The following is a 19,668-nucleotide window of genomic DNA, read 5'->3' as shown; positions in this document are numbered from 1 at the left end:
ACGTGCAAGGCAGCGGTGGTTAAGTGATTTTAGAACATCTAAGGGAGTTTTAGAAATTCTGCTCCATGTTGTGCATCGCAACTTGTGTTTAACACCTTGTGCGTTGGAAGATCAATGTAAACCATGGCCATTTGGAGCATATTGGTTTATTCCACCATGTGAAGACCATGTTCATGTTTTTGCAGTAGCAATTTGTTCATTCAAAGTAAAATAAATGTGATATTACAGTGAATGTAAAAGAAAAAACTGAGGGGAACAAAAAAGTATTGTGGCTGCAAACCCTAACCCTGCAAAAAAGCTTCAACTTCTGAAATGAAGTTCAAAAGTTTTACAATTAGAAGATTCGGAAAATATATGCATTATATATTATTGAATTCCGCCAGAGGTCCTGTGCTTCCTATAGCCATCACAAATTAGTAAGAATAATTATCATAATATATAAATACAGAGGAGGACAGATTGCAGACCGTTTTCTTTTGGAAAACTTGAGGCAATAACCCGATCTTCACAAGTTCAATCAACAGCCAACGTTTTTCATCCCTGTCATGTTCACTCTTCAAGGATGTGTTATCCGTTCTGGCCCGCCCATCTAACTGGGACAAGGATAGGAAGGGGGGGACGAGGGGATTTCTTTGGGACATGTATTTAATGTTCTAATTGGTGATGACAAGCAATGGCACATTCAGCCCTCCAGGTGGGATCAAAGACTTGCAGCTCCATGATACACACCAGTATGGATCAGAACCAAACCAAATCCCCCAATCGCCCGGGCTAATTAACACCTGCCTACTACTAATTAGCCAAATCCACTGGCGACTCAGAAATGGAGCTGAGAACAACTAACACTGTTAAAGACTCACAACGCAAAGGTGGAACTCCACTTACATTCCCAAGATCCCCTACCGCGCGCACACACACACGCGCACACGCGCGCGCACTCTCTCTCACACACACACACACACACACACACACACACACACACACACACACACACACACACACACACACCGTATAGCACTGAAATGCCAAAAGAATGACAACCAAGTGACAGGGATTTGTTTGTGGAGGTGTATGCTACAGTACTTTTTGTTAGTGCCTGTTCGGTGACCCCATTGGCTCTTAAAATGCACACAGGCTGCTTGTGAGTCATGTTGAAGAATAGGCTAGAGGTTCCTTCTTGCGTTCCCTTCTGTATGCATTTGTTATTCAAAATAAACATTGCTCTTTGCTTCGCAGCTTCAACAACCATATTGTTCAGGGACGTGCAAAGAATGTTAGAGAGGCAGGGGTTGAAATTTCTAAACGGGACTTTTGGTGAAAATATTGAAAATTGCAGACCTCCAATCTCACAACGAGTTGCAGTGCGACACGTTGAGAGCTTGGAGGTCTGCTATTTTCAATAACTCTTTCAACATAAGAAGCTGCATTCTAGTTCAGAAGAGTTGGTATGGTAATTTTCTTGAATGCTGCCTTGCAGGTATGGCATGGAAAGAAGGCATTTGCAATTCTTTTACCATAGTAAAAACTGCATGCATGGTCTGGAGAGGGCACTTTTTACAGACGGATAAAAGGGCAGGGGGCTCAAGTCCCCTTTGATGTCCATGTGTGCACGTGCTTGATATTGTTCAATGTGCCATTGTCAAAATGCTTGCACTGTCTCAGAAAAAAAAAAGAAAGAAGAAAGAATCAATCCTTACTTAGGGAGAATTAATGTAGGCTCTGCATTAGTGAAAGAACATGAAAGCATGTTCCCTGTCTGGTTCCTAATGGTTACTGTTGATGTCTGCCACAGTATTGCAACTGACATTCCAACACGACCCTTGTAAAAAACTGCTTCAAGGATGAGGCTGAATGAACGATGTTACAATTTGAAAGCCTTTGTGTTCGGGGTGCCCTGGCAACTAGGATGGAGTAATTACGAAAGGCGATACATCTGAGCAGAGAGAGCGCTCTCCGCCGGTGCTGACGAATTTGCTTGCGGATCACTGCTCCGCAGTGTTTCTAGGGCAGAATATTCTCCCAACTCGTCTGCTGACGGTGAGAAGAAACACTTTGGCCCCAGCAATCTTTCACCTTCCTGGAAGAGAGTGGTCTAAAGCAGTGGTTCTCTTACATTTTCATGTCAAGGCACCTGGTTATGCAATACCCATTGTCACTGTATGGGTACAGTACTATTAACGTTATGTTACATTTCAATACCGGCACTGCCTATTCAAGAATGATAGTTGGGAACAATGTAAATTGGGAATATACCTGCCCCACCAATGTATGCAATATTGTTGTACCAAATTACAAAACACAAGGTACATTAACATCCACAACTGTTTCACCAGACAATCAAACACTCTAAAACCGAGGACTACGATAGCACCTGAAACATACAAACAACTGCACACACCTCAGAACAGAAGTTACAAGACAGAACCGAATTAAATCTCTTTATAGTCTCTGGGCTCGTCAGCAAGACCAGGCGCAGCTGGCAACCACAAGTGAGTCCGTGCAGTTCAATCGGAAGGGGAGAATCCATGGCAATTGGAGAGGGTTCCTAATGGTTCCCTATAGCCGACGCCGTAGCTACACATGGCAGCGCTCTGGAAAAAGGTCTATATATGGTTCTCAACCTGTGGTACATGTACCACTGGTAGTACTTGAGCCCCCCTCTGGTGGTACTCAGACAAGTCTCCCAAAAAAAGAAGAAAAAAGACATAAGTGGCGTGAAATATTTATATTATACTACAGGTAGTTCTTCTGACCAGGCAATTGGTTGAAATAGGCTCTCCAGTCATGCTGAAATGAGCATACTAGCGCAGTTTGCAAAGGAAGTTCACAGACATTGTAGGCCTAGCTAAATCTGGCAGATGACCCGGTCATCAAATAATTGGCTTAATTCAAGGAATAAATTGGCCTCCAGTAACTGTGCATAGCTGAATAGGAATGGAGTCAGTCTAGGCACCTGTATTTTAACACCAGTTATTATGATGGTACTTGGAGGGACAGATATTTTCTGAGGTGTAAAAAGGTAGATCTATAGGTTTACAGTCTCAGTCTCCATCATCATGCAGGCCACAATGTGTCATCTGAGAGCTTCTAGTCTGGTTAGTAGAGCGTTTTGTTGCTCGCAGATGTGTTGACAGGGGCGTCACACTGGGGGGGAAAGTGGGACTGAGTTACTAGGGCCCAAGGTGGAGGGGCCTTAATTATTTTATTACTTTATTGACTAGCTATTGAAAAATAGCAGATGCAAGCTTGTAGATCTGCTATTTGAAAATAGCAGAAAATGTGTGCAAATCTTTGAATATGTGTATTTTTTAAGCTAAAAACTAAACTAAAATTTTTAGATGGGGGTCCGTGGCCAAATACATATCATTTTGGGGGTCCTTCACATAAAAAGGTTTGAGCACCACTGACATAGAAACAACAAAAAAAAAAACTTTAGGATTTAGAAGATATTTATAGAATCGTGTCAACAATATTCAAAGACCTGCACACATTTTCATGATTTAAAAAAAAATAGCAGATCTACAAGCTCGCAGCGCGGCACTCAGTGCCGCGCTGTGAGCTTGTGTATCTGCTATTTTTCAATGGTTAAAGCACAAAAATGATGCATAATAATGCATTCCCTTTCATGGGGGGCCCACAGTGAATCCTTGTACCCAGTGCCCAGGATTTGGTGTGACACCCCTGTGTGTTGATGCAGGGACCAGGGGACACGAGACGGCACCCAGCAGCAGAAACAAACAGAGTGATAGTCTAGACTGTCTGGGACAAATCTGTTGTGTCAGGCTTAACTCAAAGCAATTTGTCGACTGGTTTTACTCACCATTTGATCCTCAACAAAGGGCTGTTTAAAGTTTGCTGTTGATGTTCACCGAAGCAAGGAAATATCAGCTCTCATTTGGTGTATCCATAGCAGCAGCAGTGGTGGAAGAAGAACTCAGATTTTTTTTTTTTTACTTTATCAATGTAAATACTATGTTACAAGTAAAAGTATGTATAACAATCTTTTGAAACGAACAGATCTTTAAGCTCACGTCTTGTGAGCTTGCAGATCGGCTATTTTCAAATAGCCGGGGCTGAAATATCCGGTTTTGTCATAACCGGTTTTGCCATAACTTCTTATATAAAAATCACACCCAGTGTGAAGTGAGTGGTGCTATTTATGAGCTAATTCTCATTAAGCGTCCCAATGACAGACACGGGACAAACAGACAAAGCCAGATGTAGGAGCGGTTAGCACCACTCAAAATTGGTTTATGGGAAGATGTGCCGGCGGATCACATGGTCATGCCCATATAAGGAGTGCCCAATGCAGCTACGCCCGAATATGGAGTGTGTTGTCTAACCTTAACGTGTCGCCATAGCATCAGGCACAAACAAATCGGCCACAAATATGGGCTCAAAAGGGACACAGACAGGTACTCCGACAAAGCCCCTAGCTGACACTATGGCTCAGACATATTAGTCGGATCGGCGGTAGGTGTGAGGTCCGCGTAGCTACCCGAAGTCTAGTAATCTAAATATCCAAAGTACTCCAGTAAAGTAAAAAGTAAATCCAAATGTTACACAAGTAATTTGTACTTTACGTACTTCATTACTTTCCACCAACGCATAGCATAACGCGCTGGGAAACGTCCACTGTGACTCTATAACACTTCAGGTAGTGTAAAGTGAGAGTAATTCCGTTGGCTGATTACAGACGGTAATTAAAACACTGATCCTGTAATCAAGTGAAGACAGGTATTTTGTGCCCAGAATATATCCTGTCTTTCCCCACATCCATCTCCCTTGCTCATTTAATGAGTTTTATACCAAACATCAAAAAGCGATTGTTTACCAACTTTGAAGATGTGCCACTTCAGGATTAAAGATGTTGGCTGAGTCATTGTTGCACCTAGTTTATTTCCAGTTAGAGATGGGACGTTCGTGAACGAATCAAGTCTTTTGAACGGCTCTTTGAAATGAACGATGGGATCCGGTTCGCAGAGACATTCCTTTTTTGATGAGGGGGAGTAAATTCTTTACTTAAGTAAAAGTATCAATACTGCTACAGTTAAAGTTAAAGTAAAAGTCTGGAATTCAAAATGTACGTTGAGTAAAAGTACAAAAGTATTGGTATCAAAAAATGTAGGCTACTTAAAGTACCAATAGTAGAAAGTACTCATTGTGCAGAATGTCCCATTTCACAAGTTTTCAGGCCGTTAGAAAATAGCAGATCTGCATGCTCACGATGCGTCACGTTGCGACACATTGTGAGCATGAAAATTGTTGTACTTTTTTTTTTTACTTTTACACTGCAATTATTAGTAAACTTTTGTTAGAAGTTGATATGGAACATTCTGCATAATGCGTACTTTAAGTATATTTTGATACCGATACTTTTCTACTTTTACTCAAGTACATGTTTAATCCCAGACTGAGACTTTTACTTGATGAGCTCTTCTTCCATCAATATCTATTTATTCATCTCTCCTGCCCTCATCAATCTGACTTTTGTTGTCTGTCATTCTGGCTTTTAGGCTTTCAGAGCCATCCCTCACCCCTTTCCCATTCTGCCTCCCCAACCCCAACCTCCCCCCTCCCTCTCATCTTCTGCACCAGTGTCGAGGACAACCCTGCATTTGGAGTGACTTCCAGAGGCTCCCCTTCAAGTACAGTTATGCATTTTTAGACCAGAGCTAATTTTCGCCCTGTCCAGATATTTCACATCATTTCTCAGACTGCCTGGCACAAAGTTATTGCATCATGCCTCCGCTTAGTTGGACCATACCATATACCTCAGAAATAGCCGACTTAACAGGCTGAGGTATAGAGGAAAAGAAAATCCTTCTTGAAGTTATCTACAAATCGTTGTTGTCGTGTGGAAACCTTGTATGTCCAAAACCGTTCATTTTGTATTTATCATTTTAAAAATGATTTAAACTAGTGAATACAGCCGATCTACAAGCACACAACGCCTCGCACTGCGAGGCGTTGTGTGCTTGTAGATCGGCTGTTTTCACTACTTTTGTGCGATGGCCTTGTATGAGGAAGCAGGGCTTATACTTTGCGAAAAACGTACACATTTGAAACTTGGAGATACAAGGTTTCTGCCCGACAGTGACAAAATGGTACTGTACAGATTGGGCTCACTCCACAGCTGATCAAATCATGTTGTCCGAATTGCTTTTGGTGTGATATTGGTGTGATGTTACACAAAATGATAATTTGTGCCTATATTCAAAATGCTAATTTGTGATCTTAATTGGGTGTTATTTTAATGGCGGATGATGCAGTATGTTTGATCTGTGATTGGATCTCATTAATTATCGCCAGGCAGGCAGAGATATCACAATTCCTCACATATGTGTCTTTCCGCAGCTAATCTCGCAAACTGCTGGGCCATTCAGCGTCACTTATTGTGCATGCTTCCAGCAGGCCAAGGACCTCAATTAACTATACTAGACCTTACCCAGCTGGCACACGACGTCCGTTGACGTTGATTTTTGGTTGGATTTAGGTCGCGACGTCAGCTAACCAAAATCCAACGTTGGACCAACGTCAACTTCCAACGTTGTATCAACGTATTAATTTGACGTCAATTGACGTTGATATTTGGTTGGTTTTAGGTTGTGTTGGTAACTGACCAATAACCAACGTCTGTTCAACGTATTATCCCAACGTCATCCTGACGTCGAATACTGACATTCTGTTGTCGGATTTTTGACCAAACCTCAATGTCTGCCCAACGTTATTATGACAACGTCCACACAACGTTGCAGTCTAACATCATCAGACGTTGATATTTGGTTGGTTTTAGGTTGTGTTGGTAACTAACCAATAACCAACGTCTGTTCAACGTATTATCCCAACGTCAGGTTGACGTCGAATACTGACATGCTGTTGTCGGATTTTTGAACAAACCTCAATGTCTGCCCAACGTTATTTTACTAACGTCCACACAACGTTGCAGTCTAACATCATCAGACGTTGACATTTGGTTGGTTTTAGGTTTTGTTGGTAACTAACCAATAACCAACGTCTGTTTAACCTATTAACCCAACGTCAGGTTGACGTCGAATACTGACATGCTGTTGTCGGATTTTTGACCAAACCTCAATGTCTGCCCAACGTTATTTTACTAACGTCCACATAACGTTGAAGTCTAACATCATCAGACGTTGATATTTGGTTGGTTTTAGGTTGTGTTGGTAACTGACCAATAACCAACGTCTGTTCACGTATTATCCCAACGTCATCTTGATGTCGAATACTGACATTCTGTTGTCGGATTTTTGGACAAACCTCAATGTCTATCCAACGTTATTATGACAACGTCCACACAACGTTGCAGTCTAACATCATTAGACGTAGATATTTGGTTGGTTTTAGGTTGTGTTGGTAACTAACCAATAACCAACATCTGTTCAACGTATTATCCCAACGTCAGGTTGACGTCGAATACTGACATGCTGTTGTCGGATTTTTGACCAAACCTCAATGTCTGCCCAACGTTATTTTACTAACGTCCACACAACGTTGCAGTCTAACATCATCAGACGTTGACATTTGGTTGGTTTTAGGTTGCGTTGGTAACTAACCAATAACCAACGTCTGTTCAACCTATTATCCCAACATCATGTTGACGTCGAACACTGACATGCCCTTGTCGGATTTTTGACCAAACCTCAATGTCTGCCCAACGTTATTTTACTAACGTCCACATAACGTTGAAGTCTAACATCATTAGACATAGATATTTGGTTGGTTTTAGGTTGTGTTGGTAACTAACGAATAACCAACGTGTGTTCAACGTGTTTTCCCAACATCAGGCTGATGTTGAATCACTGACATGCTGTTGTCGGATATTTGACTGAACCTCAGTGTCTGTCCAACGTTATTATAATAACGTCTACACAACATTGCAGTCTAACGTCATTAGACGTTGACATTTGGTTGGTTTTAGGTTGTGTTGGTAACTGACCAATAACCAACGTCTGTTCGACTTATTATCCCAGCGTCATCTTGACGTCGAATACTGACATGCTCTTGTCTGATATTTGACCAAACGTCAATGTCTGCCCAATGTTATTATGACAACGTCCACACAACGTTGCAGTCTAACATCATCAGACGTTGATATTTGGTTGGTTTTAGGTTGTGTTGGTAACTGACCAATAACCAACGTCTGTTCGACGTATTATCCCAACGTCAGGTTGACGTTGAATACTCAGATGCTGTTGTCGGTATTAGACCAAACCTCAATGTCTGCCCAACGTTATTTTACTAACGTCCACATAACGTTGAAGTCTAACATCATCAGACGTTGATATTTGGTTGGTTTTAGGTTGTGTTGGTAACTGACCAATAACCAACGTCTGTTCGACTTATTATTCCAGCGTCATCTTGACGTCGAATACTGACATGCTGTTGTCGGATTTTTGACCAAACATCAATGTCTGCCCAATGTTATTATGACAACGTCCACACAACGTTGCAGTCTAACATCATTAGACGTAGATATTTGGTTGGTTTTAGGTTGTGTTGGTAACTAACCAATAACCAACATCTGTTCAACGTATTATCCCAACGTCAGGTTGACGTCGAATACTGACATGCTGTTGTCGGATTTTTGACCAAACCTCAATGTCTGCCCAACGTTATTTTACTAACGTCCACACAACGTTGCAGTCTAACATCATCAGACGTTGACATTTGGTTGGTTTTAGGTTGCGTTGGTAACTAACCAATAACCAACGTCTGTTCAACCTATTATCCCAACATCATGTTGACGTCGAACACTGACATGCCCTTGTCGGATTTTTGACCAAACCTCAATGTCTGCCCAACGTTATTTTACTAACGTCCACATAACGTTGAAGTCTAACATCATTAGACATAGATATTTGGTTGGTTTTAGGTTGTGTTGGTAACTAACGAATAACCAACGTGTGTTCAACGTGTTTTCCCAACATCAGGCTGATGTTGAATCACTGACATGCTGTTGTCGGATATTTGACTGAACCTCAGTGTCTGTCCAACGTTATTTTAATAACGTCTAAACAACATTGCAGTCTAACGTCATTAGACGTTGACATTTGGTTGGTTTTAGGTTGTGTTGGTAACTGACCAATAACCAACGTCTGTTCGACTTATTATCCCAGCGTCATCTTGACATCGAATACTGACATGCTCTTGTCTGATATTTGACCAAACGTCAATGTCTGCCCAATGTTATTATGACAACGTCCACACAACGTTGCAGTCTAACATCATCAGACGTTGATATTTGGTTGGTTTTAGGTTGTGTTGGTAACTGACCAATAACCAACGTCTGTTCGACGTATTATCCCAACGTCAGGTTGACGTTGAATACTCAGATGCTGTTGTCGGTATTAGACCAAACCTCAATGTCTGCCCAACGTTATTTTACTAACGTCCACATAACGTTGAAGTCTAACATCATCAGACGTTGATATTTGGTTGGTTTTAGGTTGTGTTGGTAACTGACCAATAACCAACGTCTGTTCGACTTATTATTCCAGCGTCATCTTGACGTCGAATACTGACATGCTGTTGTCAGATTTTTGACCAAACATCAATGTCTGCCCAATGTTATTATGACAACGTCCACACAACGTTGCAGTCTAACATCATCAGACGCTGATATTTGGTTGGTTTTAGGTTGCGTTGGTAACTAACCAATAACCAATGTCTGTTCAACGTATTATCCCAACGTCATATTGATGTTGAATTCTGACATGCTCTTGTCTGATATTTTACCAAACGTCAATGTCTGCCCAACATTATTATGACAACGTCCACACAACGTTGCAGTCTAACATCATCAGACGTTGATATTTGGTTGGTTTTAGGTTGTGTTGGTAACTGACCAATAACCAACGTCTGTTCGACGTATTATCCCAACTTCAGGTTGACGTTGAATACTCAGATGCTGTTGTCGGTATTAGACCAAACCTCAATGTCTGCCCAACGTTATTTTACTAACGTCCACATAACGTTGAAGTCTCATCGGACGTTGATATTTGGTTGGTTTTAGGTTGTGTTGGTAACTAACCAATAACCAACGTCTGTTCAACGTATAATCCCAACGTCAGGTTGATGTCGAATTCTGACATGCTCTTGTCGGATTTTTGACCAAACCTCAATGTCTGCCCAACGTTATCATGACAACGTCCACACAACGCTGCAGTCTAACATCATTAGACATAGATATTTGGTTGGTTTTAGGTTGTGTTGGTAACTAACCAATAACCAACGTCTGTTCAACGTATAATCCCAACGTCAGGTTGATGTCGAATTCTGACATGCTCTTGTCGGATTTTTGACCAAACCTCAATGTCTGCCCAACGTTATCATGACAACGTCCACACAACGCTGCAGTCTAACATCATTAGACATAGATATTTGGTTGGTTTTAGGTTGTGTTGGTAACTAACCAATAACCAACGTCTGTTCAACGTATAATCCCAACGTCATATTGACGTCGAACACTGACATGCTCTTGTCGGATTTTTGACCAAACCTCAATGTCTGCCCAACGTTATCATGACAACGTCCACACAACGCTGCAGTCTAACATCATTAGACATAGATATTTGGTTGGTTTTAGGTTGTGTTGGTAACTAACCAATAACCAACGTCTGTTCAACGTATAATCCCAACGTCATATTGACGTCGAACAATGACATGCTCTTGTCGGATTTTTGACCAAACCTCAATGTCTGCCCAACGTTATCATGACAACGTCCACACAACGTTGCAGTCTAACATCATTAGACGTAGATATTTGGTTGGTTTTAGGTTGTGTTGGTAACTAACAAATAACCAACGTGTGTTCAACGTGTTTTCCCAACATCAGGCTGATGTTGAATCACTGACATGCTGTTGTCGGATATTCGACCAAACCTCAGTGTCTGCCCAACGGTATTATGACAACGTCCACACAACGTTGAAGTCTAACATCATCAGACGTTGATATTTGGTTGGTTTTAGGTTTTGTTGGTAACTGACCAATAACCAACGTCTGTTCAACGTATTATCCCAACGTCAGGTTGACTGCTTAACTTACAATGCTGTATGCATTGCAAAGGATTATGCTTTGCTGGGTATAAAAACAGAACATCTCTGGTTAAAGACCACATAAAGTATGCAGTTTAAGGGACAGTAAGGTGTCATTACAGTTAGGGACATCTGAATGTTTATGAAATTAAATTAATTTGGATCATAGCATTCATTGGACTATCAGTGTCTCTCTTGAATGTAATGGTAGTTACAGGTAAGCATGAGCATTCAGTTAATCTTGGATGTGAACAAGACCAGTATAACGGGGGAGTTTATTGGCATGGACATAGTGAACAAGGTATCTAGCAAGAATGTCAAAGTTCCTTGATAAGCAACCCCTGAGGACACTAGCCACTTCATTGGTCCAGCGTACCATTACATTGGCTCAACAAAAAACTAAAGATAGGCCGCAACAGTGCCGATTATAAATGAATGTGGGTTGTCCTTAAAGTCCAAGACCATTTCAATTTCAATGTTTTGAATCCTAAATAAGAGCTAGTGTATCTAATCTGAAATGACAGGAACTTAGAGGACAAGTAGGCCTATATTTCTTCAGTGGGGGTATAACAAAATGCATTGTGGCCTAAACTCGGGCGATAAAGAGAGAAAGACAGACAGACAGATAGGCACACCATGATGCTTATCTAACAGTACACAGCAGACTGCTGTGACAATGACCTCTGAATCTTGCCTAGAGTCCATGATTAAAGGCATATCATTCAGCCACAGAAGGGCTTACATAGGCTAGAAATGGCTAACTGTTAATGGAAAGGTCTTGACCTCAGCTGTAATAGGTAATTGTTGAACATCTATGGGACACCATCAAATGGGGTATACCCATTTAAAGATAAAAACAACATATCCCATAATATCTCCTGGCACAGGGATCATCAATGTCTGTACATTGACACATGTGGCGAGACTTGCCTTTGACCATGGTAGATTTTAGATTTTGTTTTTAAATAACAATGTTGTAATTTTGATCATGAGACTAAATTTCTGTCCCAGTCTCCAGGGTTTCTTCAGGATATGTATGACACTATAGTCCACTAGTACAGTGGTTCTCAATTTATTTGTATTATTATTATTTTTAAGGACCCATAACTCTGAGAGTGTTTATGGGTCCATTTGGTTCCATACACTCTCAGAGTTACAGACCTGTAATGTTCGATTTGGACCGCATTCAAGGAACTTTGAGGTCCCTCTCAACCTGCTTTGAGAACCACTGTGCTAGTAGACATTTGAGACTGGCTCTTTGTGTGCTACTGGTAACATTATTGTCCACTCCATGGCAAAAATATCATTCAGACAAAAATGTCCACCGCAAGCCAGCCTGGGGTATCCACAGTTTAATACCGCATACTATTAACTATGAAGTTTATCAATGTAAAACATTATAGATGTGACATAGAACAAAGTGTACAAATCAGCCCAACATACACAACCCATTATGGACGGGAACCCCTGTTTTATCCCTCAGGCATTTTTTTCTGAAAACTTAGGTCAGGCTTTAGAAGGTATCGACCTTATGTCTTAATGGTTTAAAAACAGTAAAGATATATGGAATGGCAACCTGATATTAACTGCATTTGTTCTCGAAGTGGGGTCCTTGAGGGAGTTCCAGGGGGTCCCCTGCTAAATGATAGTTAGGAATGAAATGGACCCTTATGGGTAACTCATAGAGTGTACAAATGGAACCAAAATGGACCCATTAACATTGATTTTACAATAAATTGGGGTCTCAGATAGAATTAGAAATGCCATAAAATGGAGGTCCGTACTTAGACTAATGCATGTCAAACTGGGGTTCTTGCAATTAAAATAGTTGAGAATCACTGCTTGACTCATCAAAATCTTCTCTAATGGAAATGTTTCTTCTTTGAAATGTTTGAGATCCACTACCATACTGTATTCCTCAATGCTTCAGAAGCTTAATATAAAACTATCCTGCTTGAAATGAGTATAATACAATAAAAACATCATCCTGACGTCAACCTGACGTTGGGATAATACGTTGAACAGACGTTGGTTATTGGTTAGTTACCAACACAACCTAAAACCAACCAAATATCAACGTCTAATGATGTTAGACTTCAACGTTATGTGGACGTTAGTAAAATTATGTTGGGCAGACATTGGTTATACAAGCAAATTATCATCTGTAATTAAATCTGATTAAAACACATTTTAATGCCTATCTTTTGGGATATTATAGTTTGGAGGAAACATATGAAAGATGAAGGGAGCCATCTTTGTAGTTACAGAGAGGAACACAATATATGTGTGTTTATGGAAAGCAGTTTGAAAATCAACTACACTGCCCACAATGCAATTGCAAATGCCTGATTGGCTGTGTGTCATGTGACTGTGATGTGGCCAGCTACCACTGGCTCTGCTGAGAGCACACCCCCACTTTGAATCCAAACAGCCCACAGCAGTTACATTTGTCACCAACAGCAAGCATTGAGAGCTGCTTGTCTAAAAGTGATTTAAGATAAAACTAAACTAAATAAAATCACTGTTGATTGTTGAACAGGAAGATAGGTTGCTGCCAGTCTATTTGTGGGATTAAATCTACATTATGGAGACTTTTTGCACACAGAGAAGGAGTTTTGGAGCAGGGAGATGACACAGGTATGTAAAGCTATTTTAATTGATTGCTTTTGCTTCCAGTACTTTTTACAACTTCACTATTTACAATTCATACTCCAGTGTTTTCAGCCCTTTTCATGTCAAGGACCCCAAAATCCAAAATGACTATTTGGCTGCAGACCCCTTTTAATATGTGACAGGAACCCTCATTCCTGTAAAAAAAGTTTCCATTATATAATGTTTCCAAGGTCCATTATTTTTTCAGCAGTTAAATAGTGTTATTGTGACAGTAATCATTGCTATTTATATAGTGTTTGTTTAGTAATGTTAGGTTGGTTCCAGCCTTCCAGGTGGTCCCCAGCTAAATGATGGGGAGTTGATAACCAAATGGACCCCTATAGATCTTTTAATTACTGTAAAATCAAACCAAATGTACAAGCTAAATTATTTTTTACACATGATCTGTATTCCTAAATTATTAGGTATGAGACTGAGAGGCTAAATCTCACTAAATGGTGGTCCATGGCTCAAATGCATAATTGACAAACACTGATTTTGTGCCATGGTTCTCAAAGTGGGAGTGGGAGCTAGAAGTGATTAACAGGAGTGTGTGTGTGTGTGTGTGTGTGTGTGTGTGTGTGTGTGTGTGTGTGTGTGTGTGTGTGTGTGTGTGTGTGTGTGTGTGTGTGTGTGTGTGTGTGGTACATGGCTCATTTGTAATGTATTTTGTAGTCTTTCAACTTTTGTTTTTCTTCTGTCAACAGAAAATTCCAACGTCGAAAAGAAAACCAGTCTATGCAATATGGTAGGTTAAGTCTCCTCTTACCACCCTTTAGCAAAGTCCTTTTTAATCCAGGAAATCCAGTAGTAATCCACAATAGGAAAATAAAAGGTATCTTCATCCTGTGGTATAATATCCAAGATCCAATATAGAATACAGCATGACTTTTGCATGAGACTTCTCCTTCTCTTCTTACCCTGTACTGCCAAAGCTGCACTTCACAGGTGTTACAAACACGTCTGAATGCCAATCTACTGCAGCCAATCACTGCAGGAACTAGTCAAGTACTAAATAATATACTGTACATGCTCATATTATGCAATGTGTTCTTGTAGATAATGTTGTGTCTAATGCAACATTGTTGTTTGATGGAATATGATAAAATCTAACCTATTCATTTCCTTTTTCACTCTCTCTCTCTGTTACATGAGGTGTCTCTGTGGTGGTATGAGGTGATCCTGGGAGCTAAGCCAACCAGGTAATTTACTTAATTAATAATGATTTATTTGAACTGAGAAGCCATTTTACAGCCTCACATTGTGTGTGCTTGTAGATCAGCTATTTTTGTGACTTCGGTCCATTATATCTCCCCTTTAATGATTGAATGATTGCACTCTCCCACAGTAATAAGGAAAAGAAAAAACAACACATGTTGACCATTTTTACACTTTGTTAATTTTAAGCTCAGTGTCAGGGGAGCCCACAATGAGAGTAAATGCCAGCAGAACAATATTGCAAGCCATTTTGGCAAAACCTTGATCGGCGCTACCCACACGTTAGGTTGTGTAGCTCATGCCTCGAATGCCCGATGCTTACAAGCTGTACTTTGTTGTAAAGGTGACGAATCAATGATAAAAATGATATAAAACAATACAAATTGGTATTATTAAAGGGGAGATAATGGACCGAAGTCAAGTTTCCTTTCTTTTTGTGCTGATTTTATTTCCTTTCTCTCTGTGTCTCAGGTGCCGTACGTTGGGTGGCTGCTTGTTCTTGTGACGCAGTGTCCAGTCCTGTCTTATGTGGAAGCAAACATGTATGAACTAGTCACTAGTCTGTTTTCACTTCTCCCTCTCTCTCTCTCTCAGGTGTCTGCTGTGCTTGTCCCGCCTTTCCTTTGGGATAGACATGGTGGTTTCTACTCTTGGGAGATAACAACCAGGTAGTCTGATCATTGTTTTGTACTAAATAGCCAATCTACAAACTGTTGTGCGATGGAAAATTATAACGCTTTGATTGGGTGTCTAACCTCTCTTTCTCTCTCAGGTGGCGTGACGTGTCTGATAGTCCTTTCGGACCTGGTGCCAGTGGTTGACAGGATAGAGGATGGAGAGAGGAGCAACATCTCTGTGATGACCAAGCTTTTAAGACCTTGGTAGGCTTTATATGAGTCACAGTATAAAGTGCATGTTTCAACATGGAAGAAGAGGAGGTTCGCACACTGTTCCAGAGCTCCGGTAAATAGTTATTATTCTATCCTAATAAACTATTTACTGGAGCTCTGGAACAGTGTGTGAACCTCCTCCTTCCATGGTGTGTATATTATATATTCCTTGGTTCGGCACCTGTAAATCTTTGGAGATGTGCTTGCTTCCCTCTCTGCATGTTTCAACATACAATATGAATTAACCCTTGTGTGATGTGGTTTTCAGTGTCTGCATAATTATTTGTTTAATTATTCTAGGCGATGGCCTGTCTGCATGTTTTCATTTTTTCGCAGCTTAACCACTGGAACCCCCTCTTATGACAATGTCATGATATGTGAAAATTATGTGAAAATAAATAAATACAATTTTGCATGAATGTAGCTTATAGACCTGCTGTTGCTGAGCAGATTTGGTGTAGAGGGTTTAAAAAAGCGGACCACAGCACCCTTGAAGTACACTGTAAATATTTTGAATTTTACACCATTGGAGAAATATCAGTTTCCATTAGAACTGACTGAAAATAACTTTATACTTTATGTTTAACCACTTGAACCCCAGCATCCCTATTCTGGGAGGAAGGTTCACCAAAAATAGCCGATCTACAAGCTCACAGCGCGTCGTGACATGTTGTGAGCTTGTAGATCTGCTATTTTTGCAGAGGAGAGTTGGCCGTAGATGGAAAAATAACTCCTCACAAATCAGGTCAGTTTTACTTAGTGAACTGATATTGATGTAGTGATATTGATGATCAGATTATTCTGAGACACCCCTGGACTGGCATCAAGGCACCCTAGGGTGCAACAGCACCCACTTTAGGAAACCCTGGTCTAACCTATTTCCTTCTTTCTTCTCTCTCTCTTAGCTGGCGTGATGTGTCTGCTTGGGTCCAGTCGTTGAGAGGATGGAGAGAAGAAGCACCTCTGTGACCAAGCTTTTTAAGTAAGTAAGAAGTAATGCACAGCATAACACAGTATAAGGTTTGGGTGTTCTGTGGTTTTCAGTGTCTTACAATTTAATTCTTCTGGGTGAGGGCCTGCTTAACTCATACAGTGCCAGGCGACTTTTAGAGCAACTTTCTCACTATGGAGTTCCCTGCCAAGCGACTTTGGGCGACTTTTACTTAGAAAAAAATATATATATATATTATTATTATTTTTTTCTTTTTCTTTTTTGGACCCAATTAAATCTAGTAAACATGATTTCAATCGCGATTTTGCATGTTCCACCCCCCATACAACCCCATCTTTCAAACATGGCAGCCATTTTTGTTTACATCTGAAGAAAACATTATGGCTGATAAATCATGAATGCCTGAACGGATTTCCAATCTTTTTGTTTTGTTTGAAAGCTGTGAACAGCCTGCACAAACATGGTGCATGATCTGTGCATGGGCGTGCATGATCTGTGCACTATAAATTACATGGGAGTCTATGGAGGCTTCTGGCACTAGTGCCACTCGAGGGGCATTTTAAATTGGCAGTAAGTGAGTTAACCAACTGAACTCTTGTTATTTTAAGGTTATGAGGGTGAACATGATGTGAAGTTTTCAAGTTTTTGTATGCATTGTGACCTTGTAGACACACCTGTAAATAATTTAATTTGCAAAACATGACAATGTGGTGGTGTAAGGTTATGACAGCATGTTACATATTTTGTATTCTCTTTTTCTACAGATGCCGTCATGACGTTCAACCCAGAAGCAGAGGACAACCTAAAGCAGCAGAGGCGGGAGACACAGGGGAACTGTCCATTTCAAGAGGGACACTATGGACTGATATAACTTGAATTAGTTCTGGTTGGACCTAAAACCTGGTAGCTCACTGGACATGCAGGCAAGAGGAGGCAGCGGGGGACACAAACGCATGCACTCAGAACTGATTGAACTGACACTGTGAATTCTGGGGGATCTTGGTAGTTCTGTTTGGACCTACAGTTTAATCTGGCAACTCACCGGAATACATTTTTTAAATTATTTTTTGTAGTTGTGAACTCACCGGAATATATTTTTTTAAATAATTTTTGTTGTTGTTGTGAACTCACTGGATTATATTTTTAATTATTATATTTTTGTTGTGAACACACCGGAATATATTTTATTAATAATTTTGTTGTTGTTGTGGGACATATGCAAGTAAAAAGGAAACTGTCTGGAAGTTCTCTCTGAGGTAGGCTGTGCTATTATTTCATGTATTTCTTTATTTGTCCAGTGTTAAGGTAAAAAAAAGGTGAACTGTTATGTTCTTTTCTGGATCAAGCTTAATCAGACCTAGTGACTGCTGTGTGAGCTACCCTCTATTCACTATTCAGTACTTGACACAATTTGGTGTCATACTGTCATATGTCTGGAAGTTGATGTGATGTTAGCGTTGGTTTTCACGCCCTCTGATGTTTTGCATTTCCAACTTTGGTCATTGATGTCAACCTAATGTTGGGTTTTGACAGCAATGCACCTCTTGCTTACATGTCTAACCAACATTGGAGGATGACGTCTTGCCAACGTTGGGTTATGTTCATTTAACCAAATTAGAACTTGTATTTGGAGTTGAACTAGTAATCGTCTACATAACATCTGAGATTAACATCAAGCTGACGTTGGATTATGTCAGTCCAATTTTATTCAACTAAAATAACTTTTATCCAACGTTAGGAGACCAACCAAAATTCAATGTCAAGATAACATCAGATGCTTACATCAAATCAATGTTTGCCTTATGACGTCAATCCGATTTACTTTTCAACAAAAATACATTGGGAGTCTAACCTTTAATCAATGTCTACATGACATCAGAGATTGACATCAAACCAATGTTGGGTCATGACGTCAATCAAACTTAAAACCCCAACGTTGGGAGTCTAACCTTTAATCAACGTCTACATAACATTAGAGATTGACATCAAACAAATGTTATGTTATGACGTCAATCAAACTTTGATTTTCAACCAAAATACAACCGGTATCCAACGTTGGAAGTCTAACCTTTAATCAACGTCTAAGTAACATCAGTGATTGACATTAAATCAACGTTAGTTTAAGATGTCAAACCAACATCAGGTTATGACATCAAACCAACATCGGGTTATGTCGTCTAACCAACGTTAGGTTATGACGTCAGACAAACTTTCTTTTTCAACATCCAACGTTGGGAGCCTAACCTTTAATCAACGTTTACGTAACATCAGAGATTAACATTAAATCAACATTAGTTTAAGATGTCAAACCAACATCAGGTTATGACGTCTAACCAACGTTAGGTCATGATGTCAGACAAACTTTCATTCACAACGAAAATACAACTGGTATCCAACGTTGGGAGTCTAACCTTTAATCAATGTCTATATAACATCAGAGATTAACGTTAAATTGACGTTAGTTTAAGATGTCAAACCAACATCAGGTTACGATGTCTAACCAACGTTAGGTTATGACGTCAGACAAACTTTCATTTACAACGAAAATACAACTGGTATCCAACGATGGGAGTCTAACCTTTAATCAACGTCTATGTAACATCAGAGATTAACGTTAAATCGGCGTTAGTTTAAGATGTCAAACCAACATCAGGTTACGATGTCAAAGCAACATCAGGTTCTGACGTCTAACCAACGTTAGGTTAGGACGTCAGACAAACTTTCATTTACAACCAAAATACAACTGGTATCCAACATTGGGAGTCTAACCTTTAATCAACGTCTATGTAACATCAGAGATTAACGTTAAATCAACGTTAGTTTAAGATGTCAAACCAACATCAGGTTACGACGTCAAAGCAACATCAGGTTCTGACGTCTAACCAACGTTAGGTTAGG

The 19,668-nt window shown here is 40.2% G+C and overlaps 1 long non-coding RNA gene across 1 annotated transcript; it reads left to right on the top strand.

Annotated features, from left to right (window-relative positions):
- The first annotated feature begins 13,494 nt into the window (after positions 1-13,494).
- Positions 13,495-17,896, top strand: LOC308299464. Its single transcript, XR_013962779.1, has 7 exons — positions 13,495-13,695; positions 14,418-14,458; positions 14,866-14,912; positions 15,523-15,596; positions 15,701-15,809; positions 16,724-16,800; positions 17,535-17,896. It is a non-coding gene; the product is annotated as an uncharacterized lncRNA (long non-coding RNA).
- Positions 17,897-19,668: the final 1,772 nt, after the last annotated feature.

Source organism: Nannobrachium achirus (genome assembly GCF_963921795.1).
Source record: "Nannobrachium achirus genome assembly, chromosome: 15".
Lineage (NCBI taxonomy): Eukaryota > Metazoa > Chordata > Actinopteri > Myctophiformes > Myctophidae > Nannobrachium > Nannobrachium achirus.
The sequence above is the reverse complement of the archived record's forward strand: the minus strand, read 5'-3'. Positions and strand labels throughout refer to the sequence as shown.